Source organism: Carcharhinus amblyrhynchos, chromosome 24 (assembly GCF_965287045.1).
Source record: "Carcharhinus amblyrhynchos chromosome 24, sCarAmb.v2.hapA, whole genome shotgun sequence".
In the NCBI taxonomy this organism is placed as follows: domain Eukaryota; kingdom Metazoa; phylum Chordata; class Chondrichthyes; order Carcharhiniformes; family Carcharhinidae; genus Carcharhinus; species Carcharhinus amblyrhynchos.
The window spans coordinates 17,885,250-17,907,432 of NC_137347.1; the positions used below are offsets into that span (position 1 = coordinate 17,885,250).

The window sequence follows — 22,183 nt, forward strand, 5'->3', positions numbered from 1 at the left end:
AGGTTTTAGTCCAACCTATTTATTTGCTAATATTCTCACAAGCTTTCGAGGGGACAGCCTCGAAAGAGGCTGTCCCCTCGAAAGCTTGTGAGAATATTATCAAATAAATAGGTTGGACTAAAACCTGGTGTTGTCAGACTTTTTACTGTGTTTACGCCAGTCCAACGCCGGCATACCCACATCATTGTTGCTCTGGGGCAGGAAGAGTTACTGTGCATTTTATAGCTATAAATAATTTGCTTGTTTTCTCCTGCATTTTGTTTGTTGTTTCACTTCCCACACCTAGTGGTGCACAAGGGAGACTTTTATCTGTTTGCATAATAAGTTCTTTCTGGGACAAGTCGCTAACCCATTGCCAGAGGCTCATAGCTTGAGAGGGAGCACTTCCTGCTCTCACCGCCTGCCATTAGCTTGTTGGAAGGATTTTGCAGGTTGATGTTCTCTACCTTTTTGACTGCACCCTGAATGCATTTTTCTTAGCCATCAAGTCCTAGGATGAGAAGCAAACCAGGAAGTTAGGACATTACCCATTGTACCATAAGACTCATCTCCTGTATGTGGTGCAGGTTTAATAGAAGTTTCCACAGTTTTGTTCCCATTCTCTCACGAAGTTAGTGACTTGTGTTGGGTTGCAGTTTCAGATACCAGAAACCCTCAGATACCTTGCTCAAGTAGGTTTTTTTTCAGGTCTGAGTTACATGTTAGTGGTTCCAAATCTAGTACACACACATGCTCCACAGACGTGCACCTTCTGCTAACTGAATAACAATCAGGAGCAAGGTTCCTGGTAAACTCTTTCTTCCTTTCCATAACCCAGGCTTCTGAAACTAATTGTGGTGTCTCTTCTCCGACCTGAGCTGACTACAGGAACTCAGCACAGATTGGAATCATACAGTGCAGAAGGAGACCATTTGACCCATCAAGCTTGCACCAACTCTCTGAGTAAGAGCAGCATCTTACTCACCTCGTAACCCCACATATTTACCATGGCCAATCCACCTAGCCTACACATCTTTGGACACAAGGGAACAATTTAGTGTGGCTAATCCACCTAACCGTACCTGTTTGGATTATGGGAGGAAACCAGAGCATCCAGGGGAAACCTACGCAGACACAGCAACAACATGCAAATTCCATACAAAACAATCATCCAAGGCCCAGTGGCACAGTGGTTAGCACTGTTGCCTCACAGCGCTAGGGATCCAGGTTCAATTCCCAGCTTGGGTCACTATCCATGTGGAGTTTGCACATTCTCTCTGTGTCTGTGCGGGTTTCCTCCCAGTGCCCTGGTTTCCTCCCACAGTCCAAAAGACATGCTGGGTAGGTGCATTGGCCAGGCTAAATTCTTCCTCAGTGTACCCGAACAGGTGCCAGAGCATGATGACTAGGGGATTTTCACAGTATCTTGTGACTGATAAATTAACTTTAAACCCGGGTCCCTGGCGCTGTGAGGCAGCAGTGCTAACTATTGTGCCAACGTGCTGTCAAAGTCACAGGAAGTTAAAAGCGGCATATAGTGGGCAGTCATTTGGCCTGTTTTAACAGATTGCCGAATGTTAAAATGACTTTCAACATGTGAAGTGAATTAGAGTATGATTGGCAAAATGTTTAAAACTGTGGTTCACAGAAAAATGCCAGGGTAAAATAACACCTTCCATTGCATAGTTACAGTGGCATGAATCATCTGCTGCTTCACAACCAGTGCTAACCTACAGCACGAATGAAAATAGAACTTGAGCGTTACTCAATATATTTCATTGTGTGATATTTGTTACAACCTACAACACTGCTGCATGTGGATTTATATCCTGGCAAAGATTCTAGGTCACAGAGCCAAGCAATTTTTTATGCTTTCTGCTTTATGGCCCCTTAGTGAGGCTGCTTGCAAAGGGAATTGCATCAGAACTGAAGGCTTTGCAAATAAAATGGTCTTGTGTGGCACTGGGTTTGCTTGGGGTAACTGAGTGCATTGGTAGATCAACACGTTGTACTCAAAGGAATGCCGCAATGTAAACGGTGTGCTCACAATTGCTGAGTTAGTTTCTGGAATTATTTCTGATTGAGTCAAAGCAGGTTATTCTCATATACCTCCCAGAATATTCTGACAGAGGAGCAAAGGTAAAATCTTGAAAGGGGGCTGTGCACCCACATCCTGAGTTTCTAAAGAGAAGTTTTAAAAAAAAGACTAAGAAAATGGGCAGCACATTGGCACAGTGGTTAGCACTGCTGCCTTACAATGCCAGGGACCTGGGTTAGATTCCCAGTTTGAGTCACTGTCTGTGTGAAGTGTGTACATTCTCCTCATGTCTGTGAAGGTTTCCTCCAGGTGCTCCAGTTTCCCCCCACATTCTAAAGATGTGCAGGTCAGGTTGATTGGCCATGCCAAATTGCCCCTCAGCGTGACCAGCAGGGTAAATACGTAGGCTACTGGGATACGGGTTGGATGGGATTATGGTCAGTGCAGACTCAATTGGCCAAATGGCCTCCTTCTGCACTATAAGGATTCTATGATTCTATGAAAATCACAACTTTGACACTTGAGTTGCTAACATCATTGTGTAAATGAGGAATGCAAATGCCCTGAGTTCGATTCATGGTCTGTGCTATGTAAAATGCTCCCTTCTGAGGGTGATGTTTAATGGTCCCAGCTAAACAACAATGATGACTGGCACTTACATATTTCCCTTAACATAAGAAACACTAACCCACCCCCTGTTCCTGCACCACTCCCCTTCCCAAATGTATTGCAGGAGAAGAACCAGACAAAGATTGATAACAAGCCCAAGTAGGAGCTATTCAGATTGGGAATCCAAAGCTTACTTAAAGAGTTAATATTTAAAGGAGGATGTTAATGGACAGAAAAGTGGAGAGGCAGAATTTAAAGGAAAGAGTTCCAGAACGTAATGTCCATACACTGGAAAGCGTAGCCGCCAATGTTGGATAAAGAAGTTGGGGAATGGAGAAGAGGTTAGAACTGGAGGAACACATTCTCAGGCGATGTTAGGGTTTGAGGTTCCGACAGAAGTAAGAACTGAGGGAGGCCACTAGGAGTGCAAGAGAGGGCATTTTAAAATCAAGGCATCAGTTGACGCAGAGCCAAGAGAGACCGGGACTTTGTGTAGGGTAGGACATGAGCTTTGGATGAGCCGAAACTTCTCAAAGGCAGAAGATGGAAGAAAGAAAAAGATAATGAAACTAGATCTCTGCTCAAGATTGGCACATCAATTAAAGGTAGGGTTCAGTTTGATCATATAACCCATCGGGATAAATTGTCTGACAATACTCAATATCTAGACTCACTCGTGATAAAAAGTATTAATGAGGCACCATGAAACTATATCCTATTTGGAATTGATGACTGCAGGCGAGAAGAAGAAGGAAAGAATGCATAAGTTGGAAACAATCAAATGTTATGATTTTATACAAGGGGTCAGGTTACTCAATACACTGAGTACCCAATAAATATATTATATGGTGCATCTGTTAATGGGAAATGTGCTTTCCTTCACTTTGCTTTATGATATCAATAAAACACTTGTTTATATCACTACTGTGTAACTTTAACATGTGGGATTTTACTGCACTTTAACACTTTAAGAGTAAATTCTTTTGTGGAATTAAACAAAGTTGGGCTCCTCTGTTCGCTCGGTAGGTATAGGCAATGCTCAGTGTATTTGGTGCCAAAAGTGATCAGGCCATTTAATCCCAGGTCTGTTTTGAGTTAGGTTATTTAAGTTGGGCTGGCATAAGCAGCAACGCAGTTGGCCTCAGCCTTCCTTGAATTGAAGGAAAAAATATCCCTGAGAGTTTTTGTTCCTGACGGCATAGAGAAGCATTTATCCGTTGGGGATAGGAGTGGATGTGATATTTAAATCCAAAACATCCTATAGCTATCATACCTGAGTGAATGAGTTGAAGCTATTTTCCATAGCATCCATAAAATCCCTAGAGTGCAGAAGGAGACCTCTTGGCCCATCAAGTCTGCACCGACAGCAATCCCAACCCAAACCCTATCTCTACAACCCTACACGTTTACCCAGCTAATCTCTCTAATCTGCACATTCCAGAGCACGAAGGGGCAAGTTAGCATGGCCAATCAACCTAACTTGCACATCTATGGACTGTGGGAACAAACCGGAGTACCCAAAGGGAACCCGCACAGACACAGGAAGAATGTGCAAACTCCACCCAGATAAGCTTGGAATTGAACCCAGGTCCCTGACATTGTGAGGCAGCAGCACTAACCACTGTGCCAATGGCTCCTCAGTTTTCAGTTGCCTGTAGTTAAGCTTCATGAGAAGCAGTTTGACAACAAAACTGGTTCAATAAAGAACACTATGCTGGACGCATCCCCCCCCTATAAATTGATGAGGTCTCCAAATCAGAATAATGAACGCAGAGGGGATGATTTTGGGTCCATATTAACTATCAGTGTGAACAGTGATGCAGGTCCAAAATGTTGCCAGAATGGGGAAACGTGATTCTTCCTGGTGAGATCCCATTTCTCTTTTTTCCACAACCCTCACCACTGATTTAATAAGGTTCGCGCCAATTGATTTTAATAAAGTTAAATCTCATTATAGGACTTGCCCACAATATGTTCTCTCCTCACTGAACATTACAACAGCTTTGGCAAAACTTGAAGCTGTCGAGGGGGGAGCATGCTAGGGGCATAAAAATCAGCATAGCCTCTGGGGGGCAGGAAGAGGGACATGCCTCGACACTGCCCTGGCACAGTCCACCTGGCACTGCTCAAGTGTCAACCTGGCAGTGCCAGGGACCCGATACCTGTGTGATGAGGTGTGGTATTCTTTTTACTGCAGATCGGGACACCCTTTAAAGCCCAGATCTCTGTGGAGCTGGCATTGCTGGTTCTGTAAGGCAGTGTCGTTTCCCAACCACCCTGTCCCCCACCAACCCCCTGCCCCCCCGGCAACATCACCACCCCCCCACCCCACCCCCTCAGGGTGATGGCACAAACTGCGCCCTCAGATTCCCTGTGTACAGTGTCAGAAAATCTGGAGAGAAAACTCGGCTGTGCAGCTGGTGAGATACTCATTGGTTTTCTCTCTGAAACTGACACTCTGACAAATTTGGGCAAGATACCACCAATGAGTTTCCACTCATTGCATGTATGGTGCTATTCAAAGTGAACTTGTTTTTTTTAAGGTGCAAAAGTAATAATCGAGAAGTTTTAACTTGTTAAAATTATTTAATTTTTAAGGAAGCATCATGATGATGGAGGAAAACCCTGAATTATGTATAGAGACACTAAGCTTTCTAATAAGACCTGTGGTTTCAAAAAACACATACAAGCCAAGGATGGCTGAGGATATAAGTTCAGTTATTGGCTGAATTGCTGGTGGGTGATATTAAGAGAGAGATAATGGAATCACACACTGTTTCCAGACAAGTACATGTCAAAAACACAGAAACCATTCAGAAACTAACTGCCATCTCTTGTGGAGATAATGGGAACTGATTATCATCTCAGTAGGAATGTTATCATATGAGCAGTATGTCAGACAGGTTTGTGGATTCTCGCCTTCCAGGAATATACACAAGTTCAGGGATAAAAGTCAGCTGCAAAACTTAATCACCACTGCTAGGTGTGTCAGCATGTGGTACACAAGAGGAAACTGCAAAAGCTTTTCCAGTTAACTCTCTGAAGCAAGACAAGGCAGTGAAGCCACAGCTGAAAACAAAGCTGAACAGCTTCTCAGCTAAACTGTAGAAAGCTGGAATCTCAAATCCAACTATTCACCTGCTGAAGTCCGTGCTACTGGAATCATGAATTGCAGCAGTCCACAATGTTCCACCATCTATGGACATAGAGATGATTCTCTGTGGACAAATCAGAGACTGAGGGCAAGATTTCCTGGTCATGCTCACCCCAAGACCAGAAAATCCTGCCCGAAGTCAACAGATGTTTGCATAGTCCTGTCCCACCCGTTACGTTTCACACGGTGGGTGGGATGGGAAATTTCCATTCTGAGTTGTACATTTTTTTACTTCCTTACTTTTGGACTCAATTCGCATTTCTAATCTGTATGGATGTAAACACATGGACTTTATCATTTTTCTTGTATTTAGTAGCTAATTAACTTACTCGAACTTTTACTCAAGAAAGTCTGGTTAAATTTAAAATTCTTTTAAAACATATATGTATATATAGGGCTGGGCAGAGGTCTATACAAACAATTAATCTTGTTACAATAACTGAGAGGGTTGAATAATGAAAGGGAAACAGTTTATCCCTCTTGTCCTGGGATAACAAATTTAGAGAATCTCTCCTGAGGACCAAGTTTATTTATTAGTGTCACAATTAGGCTTACATTAACACTGCAATGAAGATACTGTGAAAATCCCCTAGTTGCTACACTCCATCGCCTGTTCAGTACACTGAGGGACAATTTAGCGTGGCCAACTCATCTAACCAGCGTGTTTTTGGACTGTGAGAGGAAACCCACACAGACACAGAGAAAGCATGCAGACTCCGCACAGACAGTGACCCAAGCCAGGAATTGAACCCAGGTCCCTAGTGCTGTGAGGCAAATCATGCTGCCCAAATCACAGACTGAGCAGATTAGGACAAAGACACATTCCCATCTTTAGTTAGTGTATACTGCCATTAGTTGCTACTGTTTTATTGAGGGAAGGCACCAATGTCTCATTAATCACATTGTTAAGGGCCAATGGCAACTGCTTTGCTAAATGGTAATGACATTGTTAAAGCAACTGCATTGTTAAACAGGTGAGGGTATTGGCCCACCTGTAAATAGGGACCTGGTGGTGCTGGCACCATTGAGGCATTCTATACCCAGTGGGCACCATGGGGACTGTGGTGTTTTATTGACCCTGTTAATCAGTTTGGTTTAATTTTTTTAAGTTTCTTTTACAATTTGTTTTTGTTTGATGTGGTATCTCTTTAAAGGAATTAACTTTTAATTTGTCCCTTATTTTATTTAATTTAAGTTATAAAATAGTATATAAATGGTGACACAGTGTTTTCCAGCACTATCGAGGCCTTTCATACCTCTGAGAACCATGTAGACTCTTTTAGTCACATTTTGGTATAATGTTTTAAGTTTCCTTTTCCAGTTGTTTTTGTTTGATATGGTATCCCTTTAACAGACTGCTCTTTTGACTCTTCCGTTAGTCTGCTTAATTGAATTTAATTAGTTCAACTAAAATAGTATAAATGGGGACTTTCTTAAAGCTCAGTAGAGCATAAATGGGGGTATACTGTGGTTATATTTGCAGTTGGATGCTCTGGGAGAGGGAGCATGTAGTTTTTGCCACCACTATTGAAGGCTGACCATGGCTGATGGGAACCACAGTGACTGGGGTGTTTTGTTGACCCCTTTTGTCACATTTTGATTTCAGCTTCCTTTGTGATTTGTTTTTGTTTGATGCAATACCTCTTTAAGGTGCTCTTCTTCTAATTTGTTTGATTTTTTTTGTTTAACTGATTACACCCAGAAGAGTATAAATGGGAACAGGCCATGGGCCTTCTTTTCTTGGTGGTACTGCACTGGTTGGGGTGTATTGTTGACCACTTTAATGACATTTTGGTTTGATGTTGGAAATTTCCTTTTGAGATCTCTTCATTTTGATGCAGTATCTCTTTAAGGAACAACTTAAGAGGCAGCCCCTTAATTTGTTGATTTGGCACATGTCTTTTACCAAAAAGACTACAAAGGGGGACAGCTGGAAGACTGAGGAGAGAATGAGCTGGGAGAGTTTGTTACTTTACTTGGTGTCTTGGAAATAAACCTGTTTTAAGGTACAGGCAAGCAGCAGATTCATTCTCTGTCAACATATGTTTAGGGAATTAGACACTCAAGACTAATCCTTGGGATAAGCCAGATAGGTAAAGTGTAGAAATAGTGACTACACTTCAAAAGCACTCCACTGGCTATGAAGTTTGTGAATGGCACTTGATCAATTCCCTAGTCCTTTGTACTTTGTGAAAAAAGAAAGAAATCCAATAGGCTACATTGAATTGCTTTGCAGGAATTGGATACAAGAAAATAGACTTGTGCTAGTAAAATTTAAGACAAACCTCAAGATATTTCTCCTCTTGTAGACTTAGACTTGGACATGGAATCAATTCTGGAGTAGAAGAATACAGATAAGAGAACATGGCGAAAGGAAATAATTGGCTGCTACGATGGAGCAAATATAGGATCATTCCTATTGCTGGGGGCCTCTTTTAAGGCACCAAACAAGTAAACAAACTCAAATTAACTTGAGGACAAATTAAAAGGGGCAGCCCCCCAAAAACAAAGGGGGGAATGGTCTGAACAAAACCAAAGTCTAAAGGAAACTTAAAACATTAAATCAAAATGTTGGGGTCTATAATGCACCCCAGCCCCTGTGGTGCCCAGTGGGTGTTCCTATTGCTGGGGTGGATTGTTGTTAGCATAGGCTTGATGGGCCAAATGGCCCCCTTCTGCATTGTCTGGATTCTATGATTCTGGAAGAAATAAAACCAACGAGCTGAATGACTTTTCTCATTCACGCTTTGCATTTGCAAATTTCTTCTCTCTTTAACACACCATCTGCCCTCAGGTGCAAGAGTACCACATCCATCATTACTTGTGGTTTATTTTTTTTGGTCAACTGCTAACCTCATTGTGCAGCCTCAGTGTAATGTTCTCTAAATCGGATATTGTTTTGTCTGGGAATGAGCAAATGTCTTTCAGACAGCTGCCTGCCAGATCCTACAATTCTGTAGAATACCATTGCTGTTGTACTTGTGTTACATCACTTTCCACCTATCGGAACCAACTGAGTGTTGTGCAGTGCAATAAACAAATGTGGCAATGGGAAATGACATCCACATACTGGAAATGTACAGTAAGCAACTCTGAGACATCCCACCTGGTATAGCCCACTCAATATAAGGGGCCGGGGGGGGGGGACATTTTAAAGAACTCTGCAGCTTAAATGAATATAGATTCAATAAGTTTGAACCATTGGCAGTTCCTTGGCCTGGTGGGTAAATATGCCACCTGATGTAACAATAATCAGGAGGGATGAGAAGGTTCAGGTTTCAGTTCCTGATTTGCACCAAGTTGATTGATCACAGCTGGAATAAAGACCATCGGGACAATGGCACGCTGACAACATATTAAAAATAAATGTTTGTTGGGTGAAGAGAAATGACTCAACACAGGGTGAGATGAGGAATGTTGATTGGGGGCTGGATTAAATGCAGCCTGTTGCTATGGGAACCATGGTGGCCAGGCCCACTTAATCATAGGAGAGGTTCCATATCAGTCTTCCAGCGGGTGGGGGTGTGGGGCAGCACCTTCCCCAAATAGGAGTTGGAGAACAGAAGGAGCTGACAGGGATGCTGTATTACGGTGTCATTGCTGAGCACCATGTGTTATGGCTCGTTTGTGGTGTTGCTGTGATGAGGCATGAGGCTGATTGCAAAATTACTACTATGGCAGGCCTTCCTGCATTTCAACCAAAAAGGATTTTGTTTTGATACGTTAAGATATAAAAATGTTCCAGAATTTAAACTGAAAAAGCGATAGGATCTTGGACTTGAGAGAAAGAGGGAGAGAATTGCCACCCCCTTGGCAGATTTTTTTTTTCCCAGACTGCTCTTATAGCAGCTTGAGTGCTGCATTAAGAGATTTAAAAGCTGGGTATTCTAGTCACATGACCTCCCTCCACATAATGATTTGAGATGGTATTTGATGTCTGACCTGACTGTAGACCATGGGGCCAATGGGCCACAATGTCCCAGCCATGATTTTGAGTGATTCATTATGGGGGAAATAATACCTTTCCATATAGTTATTGTCCTGGTAGACTCACTGTTTCTGCTTAATAGAAATGCAAAGTTCTAGTACAATTTCAGCAAATCCTATTGAGGTAGTTCCTTGAACCAGCAGTTGTGAAATTCCATGAGAATATCTGGGCATGTCTGAATTCTATTCTGCATTGGAACTATCCAGTAAACTGGTCAACTTTGATATTACCAGACATCAAGTGATTTGTGGCAGCCATCAGTGTCTTTTGCTTGTCTTTCAAAAGCTCTTTTTAAATCATTCAATACATGTTTGATCAGCTGATGAGATTAAATACACAGACCACTAACACAATATAGAACTGAAGTATCAGCCTTGATTATGTGCTCAAGTTTGTTTTAATTCATTCGTGGGGCATGGGCGTCGCTGGCTGGCCAACATTTTTTGCCCATCCTGAGTGCCCAAGGGCAGTTGGGAGTCAACCACATTGCTGTGGCTCTGGAGTCACATGTAGGCCAGACCAAGTAAGGATCACAGATTTCCTTCCCTAAAGGACATTAGTGAACCAGATGGGTTTTCCTGACAATTGACAATGGTTTCATGGTCATCAGTAGATTCTTAATTCCAGATATTTTTAAATTGAATTCAAATTCCACCAGCTGCCGTGACGGGATTTGAGCCTGGGTCCCCAGCACATGAGCTGAGTTCCTGGATTAATACCCTAGTGATAATGTCAATGGGCCATCACTTCCCCTAAACTTCATTACGGAAAAAAAATCAATTTTTTAAAGATTATGCTCCCCTTTTGACATTGAACTTTATGTTCCGTTATGTCAACTTTTCAGTTGCCAAAACTTAATGACAAAAAAATGTTCTGAAATGGAGGAGCACGTCAGTTATGATGAGATACAGTTTTAGGGAAGATCTCTGATAGTATTGGAAAAATAGGCAAGAAGAAGTGATGCAAAGCTGTAAGAAGATGGCTTTAATTCACTGGGAGATGAATGATGTAGTGTTCAGCCATACTGATCCCAGCCTTGGTCTGTGATATGTAGGGGATTCTCTGACTGATTGCAGTGCCTCTGGATAAGAGAATGAAAATAAATAGACAGGTATCCACCCCTTGGTCATTGTGAACCTGGATGAGGACAGCATTTGATGCCATTCACAGACTAATAACTCAAATTCACCGCCTTAAATCTTTTGTACAAAGTCAATCCACTTAGGCAAGATAAGAGATGAAAGGCCTGAGATAATCTAAAGAGTAAAACAGGGTACGATATCTTGACTCCTGGTGAGGTCCCAACAATAATAATGTATTCAGGGCACTTGTTAGTTTTGACAGTTATTGCCCAGTAAAATATTGTTGGAGATTAAAATTTATAATCAGATATGTTTCATCAAGCTAAAAGGACTTTATACAAACGTTGATCAAAGTGCTGAAAGCTCCAAATAGCCCAATGTAGAAAATTTAAAGTAAATATTTAATGACAGGGGCAGTTAAATCATTGCCTTGTATAGTAACATAACTTTATATGAGTAGGACACATTAAATAGAATGTGAGTCTGGATAAATATTATGCAGTCTGAGTACTCAAGAAGACATCGGGACATCAATGTTGCCATTAAGGCATTTTTCCAATATTGTCGACTTATGTTCACGTCAAAAAAACTGTTTGTACAAGCAACTGAATTGTCCCACAAAACTTGTGTCACTTAATGCATGCCGTGGAGGGGATGGCACACTACTGGACACTTTGCCCTCAAAATAGGCTTTCTGCAATTGTGATCTTTTAGGAAATCCATAGTGGTTAGCTCTGCTGCCTGACAGTGCTAGGGACCCGGGTTCAACTCCGATCTCAGGTCACTGTCTATGTTGAGTTTTCACTTCCTCCCTGTGTCTGTGTGGGTTTCCTTTGGGTGCTCTGGCTCCGTCCCACACTCCAAAGATGTGCAGGTTAGATGGATTAGCCATGCTAAATTGACCGTTAGTGTCAGGGAGATTAGCAGGGTAAATATATGGGTTATGGGGTAAGGCCTGGGTGGGATTATTGTTAGTGCAGGCTTGATGGGCCAAATGGCCGCCTCCTGCGCTGTAGGGATCCTATGATTATTTTTCTGCACAATATCGAAGAAAATTTGAGCAAGGACCAAGATGGTAGCACAGAATTCTCACTCTAGCTAATGGACTGTATTGTGTACTGCCACAGACACTGCATCCAACCTGAGAATATTGCCAGACCAAGAACTCAGGTTCGAAATCAAAATACTTCAATTTCAACAAGAGTTGAATCAATAGTAAGCCATATAATGCAGTGAATGCAACATTCCTTGTTTATAAAATAATAGACCTTTTGTGCTTTCTCTCTGAACATAGATTTTAAAATGGAGAATCATTTCCGTCCCTGTGGATCAGGATGTCTGGATGCTCATTTAGCTTTGGTTGCCTCTCCTGTGCTGGTCTGGTATTTTCAAGAGATTTGGTGTGGTGGGACAGCAGTGGAGTATGTGGTTGGTGGGGGTGGCAGGTGTGGTGTTGGTGTAGTTCTGGTCGGCCAAAGGTTTTGGGTACGTGTTGTGCATTGATTTTTGATTTTGAACAAGTTCCAGACCTCCAAGGCAGCGTCAGTAACTGGCTTAGCTCCCTATTGGGCAAGGAACTCTGCCGAAGAAGTTGTATCCCAGGAGCGAGTAGGTTCCTGGCCCCTCCCGTCTGATCATTAACAGAGTTGGGGTTGGGCTCGTGGACTCAGTGTGGTTTGGAAGGTTGGGTAGGTTCAAGGAGAAATCGGGAAGATATGGGGTAGGTCAATGATCATCAAAAGGACAACAATCGCATGGAGAAGTCAGTGATTGAGTCAGAGTATAATCACCCTGCCGTGGTGAGGGAAGGTGAGGTGAGGGTGATCTCAAAGGTTCCATTCATGGGCAGGCTCTAATCCGGGAGGTGGGATCTAATTACAGACATGGAATAGGCTAGCTTTGCTGGGCTGGGAAGTAGTAGTTCTGCTCCTGTTGGCCCACAAGCTGCTGTTGGAGTGGAACAGTGGCACAGTCATTAGCACTGCTGCCTCACAGCACCAGGGACTCGTTCAATTCCAGCCTGGGGTGACTGTGTGGAGTTTTCATGTTCTCCCTGTGTCCACGTGGATTTCCTTCGGGTGCTCCGGTTTCCTCCTGTAGTCCAAAGATGTGCAGGTTAGGTGGATCGGCCATGCTAAATTGCCCCTCAGTGTCCCAGATGAGGGGGATTAGCACAGTAAATATGTGGGGCTGCAGGGATAGGGCTGGGTATAATCTTCTGTTGAAGAGTTGGTGAGAAAATAATGGGCCAAATGGCCTCCTTCTGTACTGTTAGGATTCTATGACTCTTAAGCTGTGCTGTAAAAGCTTATCTCTTCCATGCAGCACTCATCACCACCCTTTAGCTGTTGGGTTTCCTGTCATCTGGAAAGTCTAACCAGCATGAAGGCTGGAAGAGAGTAAAAGCAGAGGTGCAAAGTGTCATTGATACATTTAAACCTGCCTCTTGGGACCAGGCTGATCACGCAACCCACTCTCCCAACACGTGAACTATTTTATCTCCAGTTACTTTAAAACTGGAGATGAGGGGGTCTGAAGAAGCTTAGGTTCAGACTTGAGATTTTTAAAATGTTAATATGTCACCAGACCCAAATGATGGACAGGACACAGATGCAGAAATCCTGTCCCCATTTTACCAACAAGGGAAAGGGCGCCATGCATGAATCTCACACAACCGTTTGAAATTAGTGCTGAATTAAATAGAACCTATTTTCACTTTTCCAAAGAACTTAACTTGCAGTGTGGGAGTCACAAATATACGTACGAGGCATAATCAATCTTTAAGGGAAGGTAATGTTTGTTTAACTGTCATGATCTTTTAAAAATGAAAATAAAAACAGGCTAATGCTTATAGTGAAGGCCTAGTTGCAAAAGGAAACTTTTAAGTGGCATCTGACAAATACATGAATAGATGGAAATTGAGGGATATGGTCCTCAGAAGGGTAGGGAATTTTAGTTCAGATGGGCAGCATGATGCAGACTTGGAAGGCCAAGTCTGTTCCTGTTTTGTAATTTTCTTTGCCCTTCCTTTGTTCCTGGGAGGATTGATTGACATGTCTTCTGATGTTTATGTTTAGAAAAACATAAACCACCTGTTCCCACACTTCCAATAGGCTTCATTGTTGACATTTCCCGGAGGCTGTTGTTACAACTGAGCCCTTTAACAATGCCTGGCTGAGTTTCATAAGCTTCAAAACCACTTATCTCAGCAGGGGAGTAAGTTAAAGTTGTGATGACAGTGTTATGAAGTGATAGAAGGATTAGCTGCCTCTGATGCAGTGAGCGAATAAAAGCTTGTCAATTTTTTTTTTATATACTAGAATGACTTCTTGAGAGATTTACATTTCTTTTTTGAGTGGGTTTTATGGATGAAAGGATTTCTTTTCAGGATCAAATGTGAGCTGCCTTAGATTGTCGGAAGTTTATTTTTTATCTGAGTCTGTCGAAAGTGGGTACTGGGTAAATGACTATTGAGGCGCATGGGGAAGAGGGTGGTGGGGTGAAGGGTGAGGGCTAGAGGACATAATTACCATTTGTACAACTGGGCCAAAGTCTGAGGTAAATGGGCCTCCTGATCAGCCCAGCTCAGCACTTGCCACTTCCTTGGCCACCTAACCCCCTTCTGAGTGAAAAATCATGCACGCAGGATTTGTTTCCATGGAGCTGGGCCTGCCGAGTGAGGAAATTTCCTGACTCAAACTCCCCACCTCAGTGGAAAAAATTGGAATGCTTTTAAAAGTCCCAGCTATAAAACTGACATTATCCTAAGCTGTATATGCCATTCAGTGTAACTCAAATACCTCGGAATAGGCCCGGTCGCCGTCTTAAAAATCTTACACAGCTCTCAGCCAAACCCAGTACCACAGGTTAAGGCATGATCTTTTATGTATCCCTGTGCCACTGAATCACCTGTACATTTTTAAAAAGTTGACGATTGCATCTCTCAAAAATACACGAGATTAAACAGCCATTGCTCAATATTGAATGAGTAACCAGTGTTTGACAATGGCTTAGTACCTGCAATTAAACAGCCCTGGGCAAAGTAACAGTTGTAACTCGGGGAGTCCACTGTGTTGGTTGTAAACACTTGCACCATATCCCCTTCCAGCCAACTTGCCTGATTTGTGTTAATAGACCCATCTGTTGAAAAATATTTTGTGTAATGTTGAATGTTAACCCTTCAGGTATTGCTTCTAGATTTCAATTCCTCATCCAGTGTATTAAGATACGATTTACTGGAGCATTTTTCTGTTTAATCTAACGATTTAGTTGGTAAAACATCATCAAGTTTGGGACTAAGCACCATGGGCCAGATTATCCCAGACTCACAAGTTTGCCCACACAGAGCTAGCTGGTCTTTTCTGGGACAATGCCTATGGTATTACAATTGGCTTCAGTGTCCACAACATTTTTGAAGTGTTGAAGTTTATTTATTAGCGTCACAAGTAGGCTTACATTAACACTGCAATGAAGTAAGAAGAATGAGGGGAGATCTCATTGAGACGTATAAGATGATGAATGGGATGGATAGGATAGAGGTGGAGAGACTCTTCCCGCTCAGAAAGGATAGTAGGACTAGGGGGCACAGCCTCAAGATAAAGGGGGGGCGGTTTAGAACGGAGTTGAGGAGGAACTTCTTCACTCAAAGGGTGGTGAATCTCTGGAATTCTCTGCCCGTTGAAGTGGTAGAGGCTACCTCGCTAAATATTTTTAAGACGCGGGTTGATGGGTTTTTGATAAGAGAGGGGATTAAGGGTTATGGGGAGAGGGCGGGAATGTGGAACTGAGCCACGACAGATCAGCCATGATCTTATTGAATGGCGGGGCAGGCTCGAAGGGCTAGTTGGCCTACTCCTGCTCCTATTTCTTATGTTCTTATGTTCTTAAGTTACTGTGACAATCCCCTAGATGTCACATTACTGCACCAGTATGGGTACACTGAGGGAGAATTTAGCATGGCCAATGCATTTGACCAGCGCGTCTCTTGAACTGTGGGAGGATACTGGAGTACCCGGAGGGAACCCACAGGGAGAACATGCAGACTCCACACAGACAGTGACCCAAACAGGGTATCGAATTCAGGTCTTTGGTGCCATGAGGCAGCAGTGCTAACCATTGTGCCACCATGTCGCCCTCATGGATTAAAGAGGAGAAGCAGAAGAAAGCAGACTTGCTGCTCCGGTGATCACTGTTGGAATTGCATTTACAGGGAGGTGAGCAAATGTTCTGAAAGGAAATGATAATCCTCTGGATGGCAACGACTTGTTTGACAAAGGATGCATTTCAGTGAAATGTATTTTCCATGCAAACACACTGAATCCGCCCAAATATGATAAGAATATTTCCATGACTCTGCCCTCTCATCTGGTTAGCCTTGTTTATTTATGGAAATATAGCCACATCTCTTTAACAAGCAGAGAAAATGTATGGTTTGAATTTGACTTCTAACACACAACTTGTGTGTGTTAGACGCTGTGCCGTTCTCAATCAGTTACAGCACCAATGGAATGGTTTGTTTCCAACAGCAATACATTCTTCTGACAGTTTATATAGACCATTGCAAAGTGTACACTGTAGTCAATAGCATTACAAAGGACAGCTCATTTTTTTACTGACAATTTTAATATACATGTAATTTAAACTCAAGGGATGGAATTTTCTCATCCCGCTCACCAAGGGAATTGTAGCAGGTAGGACACAGACATTAATCTTGAGCGGGGTTTTCCAGCCTTGGGGCAAGCGTGGCAGGAAGATCCTGCCCACGAAGTTTGGCATCATCCAGGACAAGGCAGCCACTCGATTGGCACTGCATGCACCACTTTAAGTATCCATTCCCTCCACTGCCAATGTGCAGTGACATTAGAGTGTGTTATACACAAGATGAACTGTCAGCTACTCACCAAGTCGCCTTTTGGCAGCATCTTTAAAAAATGGGATATATACCACCTAGAAGAACAAGGGCTATGCTGCATGGGAACACTACTGCCTGCAAGTTCCCTTCCAAGTCACACATCCCCACTCCTCTACATCTCCCCGCCCACCACCACCACCGTCCTGGCTTGGAAAGATATCGCCTTTCCTTCATTGTTTCTAGGTCACCATCCTGGAATTCTCTCCCAAAAAGCTCTGTGAGCACCTTCACCATACAGCCTGTAGCAGCTCAAGAATTAGGATCCGTGCAGAAGGAGGCCAGTCTGTATGGCGCACAAACAATACTTTTCACTGTGTTAATGCATGTGACAATAATAAATCAAATCAAAGCCATTTGGCCTGTCGAGCCTGTACTGACAACAATCGCACTCAGACCCTACCCTTGTAACCCCACGTATTTACCCTGCTAGATCGTCTGAAACTAAGGGGCAATTTAGCACAGCCAATCAACCAAACCTACACATCTTTGGACATGCCAATTGACCAAGCTTCTGCTTTCTCCTCTTAATCACTCCTTGTTTGTATCAATGTCCAATTTTCTTTTATGTCTGTTAAGTATTTTTTCAACGTTAAAGGTTCTTTATAAATGCTGCTACGTACATATTTACCACATGCATCACTACCAAGGGAGCTAGAGTGGCTTGGGAAGTTTGCCAGCAGTATCAGACACAGATGAGAAGTATCATGATATCTAAGGAGACAAAATATGCCAACTCCTCGGTAAAATGAGGAACAGGAATGTCACATTCATTATCACCTACTTGTAATATTTCTTCAAGAACTCCTGGCATTTTGCTGATTCTGTAAAATGGGAAGAAATTCAGGCTAAATCATATGAACATTTCTTGTAAAGAACTGAATAGCTGAAGAAACTGAACTTTCTTAAGCTAACAGCCACTGTTTGTTTTTAAGACAGTGACTCAACTCATAACAATTCTCAGAATTGGAGCCAACCATTCAACTTACAGAGAAATGACCAAGGCAAATCTGTTAATGTTGCAATATTTTGAATGTTCATAAATGGGTGAAGCCAGGAGTTGTAACATTTCAGCTAGTCTCAAAGAATTACACATTTGCCTTCTGCCTCTCAGCCCCCCTGTGCCTGCCACCCCAAAACGACAAACAACATTAGTAGGTGATGGCAATCTTTAAAAAGATCACCTCTTTACAGATCTTTACGTAGCTCTATGTTACACAGTGGGGGTGATCTTACCAGAATTTTGCAAAGTCAGTTCTTGCAAGGAAAAAAGGAATGAGTGCTCACCTCCAATATCTGCCTCAGAAGTGACAGAGCCAGGTTCACACTTTTTTGTAGAGCTGTTGTAAATGGTGCCAATGTGACATCAGGCTGGTGCCAGCTGAATATTCAATACGGACTCGATATCCGGCATGAGTGCTCGCTAATGATATGTTGATCTATTCAGATTGGGTTCCTGCCCTTCCCTGGAATGTTCCACATAACTCTGCTGGTGACGTTAGCTCAAATTTGGAAAACACGATCTCGCCAGTGAGCATCATACTTTGAGCCCGCGCTGCCTTTCCTGCGAATGGTAAATGTGGGCTCAAAATCCCACCCTATCTTGTCAAAGACAAAGTAACTGGTGAAAATACTCTGGCACTTTGTTCACTGCACCCAATGGAGTGACTAATCCTGACTCACTTTTGTCTGAGGCCCAGTCAGTTCAATGGGCTCCATTCTGCCACATAAAACATCCTAAACACTGGCCTCCCATGGTTTATCCTTTGATCTCTTTAAAAAAGTCACAAAAAAAGTTAAAAACATCTTCACAAGTCTGACCAAATGCTGAAATTCCATTAGATGAGGGGGATCTGTTCTCACCAATTAACTTCATTCACTGCAATCTGCACCAAAATCAACCCAAGTATGCAATACACACCCAAACATTCAGCTCCAGACAGACACTAAATAAAACATTAATGGGGCTTGCAGGTGAGGATGTCATTTGTGAGCATTTTTGATGACACCTTTCATCACTTTGTTGATAACTGATGGGGCTGTAAATTTCCTTTTGGCTAAGATCAAGTGTAGTTTTGCTGTCCTGCACTTGGTAGAAGTCAATGAGGTTTCCCTGAGGCTTCATTTAAAGCAATTTTATAAAACAGTATCTAGGCCTTTTGCAATGAGGGGATACAATGCCTGCTCCTATCAGCTTGGATCATTTAGATCAAGCTCAAGATAGGAAGAGGTTTGCCTGTCTTGTCAGCTTAGATCTGTAATGTCTCACTGGTTGAGACTTTGAATTGGACTTTGATTGGATATAGCCCAAAAAAGAATGGCCAGATTGCTTTCTGTAGAAAGTATACCTGGGCAATTTTCTTCTCCATGTCAATGACAGTGTTGTACCTGTGCTGGGGCAGATTGGCAAGAAGCATAGCTTATTCTTCAGCTCTACAGTCTGAGTGTGGCTAGGGCACATAGACTTTGTATCCAGTGCATGCAGCTTTTTCTTGATATTATGTGAAGAGAATCAAGTTGCCTGAATACTGTCATCTGTGATGGTGGGGATCTCAGGAGGAGGCTGAGTTGGATCATGAAGGCTGAAGGTGGTTGCAAAGACTTCAGCCTTGTCTTCAACTCCCCCATAATTGTGGGTGGGGATGTTCATGACACCTTCTTTCCTCCCAACTAATATCCACCAACATTCATGACTGGATGTAGGAGGACTGTCAAACTGATTTGTTGGTAATTTAGCTTTGCCTATAGCATACTGCTTCCACTGTTCAGCATGCATGTAGCCCATCGTTAAAGCTTCACCAGATTGGTGCCTGGCACTTCTCCTGGCATGTCCTTTCACACTGCTCAACCAACCTGAGTTGATCCCATGTGTGTCGCTGATAATCAATTCTGTTATTAGGTAGTTACGAGCTCATCTCCGATCAGGGATGTCAGAACTCCAGTGATACGCATTGGCTCCACCTTTTGAAGTTGTGAATTGCACAATCTATGAAGGTTAATCTCCCTCTCCTTTGTGTTTTGCACTCAACTCCCCTCCAACTGGCTGAAAAAGCAGACTTGTATAATAGTGTCAACTCACCTGATGGATATGGTGAGGATGACTGAGGGACAGACGTGGACCTACACACAAGAGAGTGAATTGGAATGGTGAATGATAGATGGGGATTTATTAGAATGAATTGAAAGACTTGAATGGATTGGGCAGGCAAAGGTTGAGGAATTATGTGACGGTGGGTTAGAAAAGTGTTGGGGGTGATGCACACAGCCGATAAATAAATGAACAACTTTATACTTTCCTTGTCCTGCTCAAATCATGAGACTACTTCCTGCTGCCCCCCCATTAGCATGGCACTACTCTCCCACTGCCCACATCCTGGCTGTTTCCAGCCAGGTCACTTTGTCACCAGCAGGTTTAATTCCCCCATTGTTGGCAGATAACTCTCTGTTACTCCTGACTAGCCCTGGCCACACCAAGGGACACATTATTGAAACATGATGGAACCTTTCCCAGCTCCAATCTGTCAATAAAGTTCCTCTTTTTCCAATCTCAAACTCTTCCAAATTCTCGCTTTGGATCAGCATTTCAAATGAAATTGAGATTCATCGTAACTCGCAACAGACAGCAAACACCAGAAATAAAATGATCTAGCTGAGTTATAAAGCTGGTACCAGTTGTCCTAACTTAATTCCTGTTTTCCCATGTGATATTTGGTTTAATTTGTTTATTAGTTTCACAAGTAGACTTACTTTAACACTGTAATGAAGTTACTTTGAAAATCCCCTAGTCCCCACACTCCAGCCCCTGTTCGGGTACACTGCGAGAGAATTTAGCATGGCCAATCCATCTAACCAGCATGTCTTTTGGACTGTGGGAGGAAACTGGAGCGCCCAGAGGAAACCCACGCAGACACAGGGAGAACATGCAGACTCTGCACAGTGACCCAAGTTGGGAATTGAACCGGGGTCCCTGGCACTGTAAGGCAGCAGTGCTAACCACTGCACCACTGTTTGGCAGATCCCTGCTCACAATATAATAGTGGATATTGGAGCCGTTTACCCTGTTTCTCATTCCACAGATGATGTCTTACCTGCTGAGTATTTCTGGCATTTTCTGCCACAGTATTGTGTCTTTTCAATGGATTTGCTAGGTAGTTGGGTATGAACGCTATGCCATCCTTTGGGAATGTCGGCAGGACCGTCATGTAACAACTGTATCTTTTTATTTATTTGACGTGAGTAAATCTCAATTCTTTGCAGATGATTTTTTTATCCGTGAGGATTGGGGTGGAGGGCAGAGGGTCTGAGTGGCATCCTAACCATCAGCATAAACCTTCTCTCTTCTGGGATCTGTGCTTTGATGCAGCACAGATTTATGAAATTAAAATATTTCTCTTTGGCATTACAGTTTGAGCTGCTTCAATCCACTTCTAGCAGGCATAGACCATGGTATGAAACAGCATTCTCACTCACAGTTGGAGTGTGTGGGCTAGGGGGTCCTGGGTTTGCAGGGGCGCTTCAACTTAGAAAAATCTGCTTCCCTGAGTCCAACCTGTTCATTCCTGCCTTTAATTGTAAGCACTGTGGGTGACCCGACTGCTCCAGGGTTGGGACATTAATTATGATAATAGGACTGAGAGTTTTATTGGCATGCTGGTTCTTGACATTTACTGCTGTCTGCAGCATTTCCGGGGCACCAGGAAACCTGATCAGCTTATCGAGGTGAGGAGTCAGGAGGGAAGTGTCTATACACCTACCTCCTGGATCCAGATATATATGTCTGAGGAGTCAGTAATGATCAGGATGCCTTAATAGCCTTTCCTGGAGGCCTATGATGTTCCTCACCCCAACCCACCCCACCAAGCCTGTGATCTCCCCACCACCGCCACGCTCTGCTTTCTCCACCCCACACCCCCCTCATAGAGACTTTAAAAACCTCTTAACATGAGGCTAGCCACTCAGCAGCCCCCAGTCTCCCTCCCAGGTCAGCAATTCTCCAATTCCCATCCCCCCCATACCGACACTCACCCCCATCACAAGGGTTTCCCTCACCCCGCTTGAACCTCAGTCCTAGCACAGACCTGCCTACTTCAGCTGTCAGTGTACATCTTCCCACCCATTTTAATCAACCTGGGCCTTTGGGCAGGGAACTGACCACTGACATCACTCAAACTCCACAGTTCGGTAGAGAATGCCTCATGATGGGTTCCCCTGAACTTTGGGTCTCTGTGGGTAATGTCAGTAAAAGCTCTGTTCTACGATGTTGGATTAGCAAAAATACCAAAAATGCACTCGACTACCATCTGCACTTTCGATGTTGGGGTTAAGTTCATAAATTTGTAAGAAAAGGGAGCAGAATTAGGCCATTTGGCCCATCGAGTCTTCTCCGCCATTCGATCATGGCTGATATGCTCCTCATCCCTATTTT

General features: G+C 43.1%; 1 long non-coding RNA gene across 1 annotated transcript; it reads right to left on the reverse strand.

The window, feature by feature from the left end:
* Positions 1 to 245: 245 nt before the first annotated feature.
* Positions 246 to 18,132, reverse strand: LOC145358017 (uncharacterized). Its single transcript, XR_013889413.1, has 4 exons — positions 18,046 to 18,132; positions 17,543 to 17,582; positions 8,066 to 8,115; positions 246 to 490 (listed from the first exon to the last, which is right to left on the reverse strand). It is a non-coding gene; the product is annotated as an uncharacterized LOC145358017 (long non-coding RNA).
* Positions 18,133 to 22,183: the final 4,051 nt, after the last annotated feature.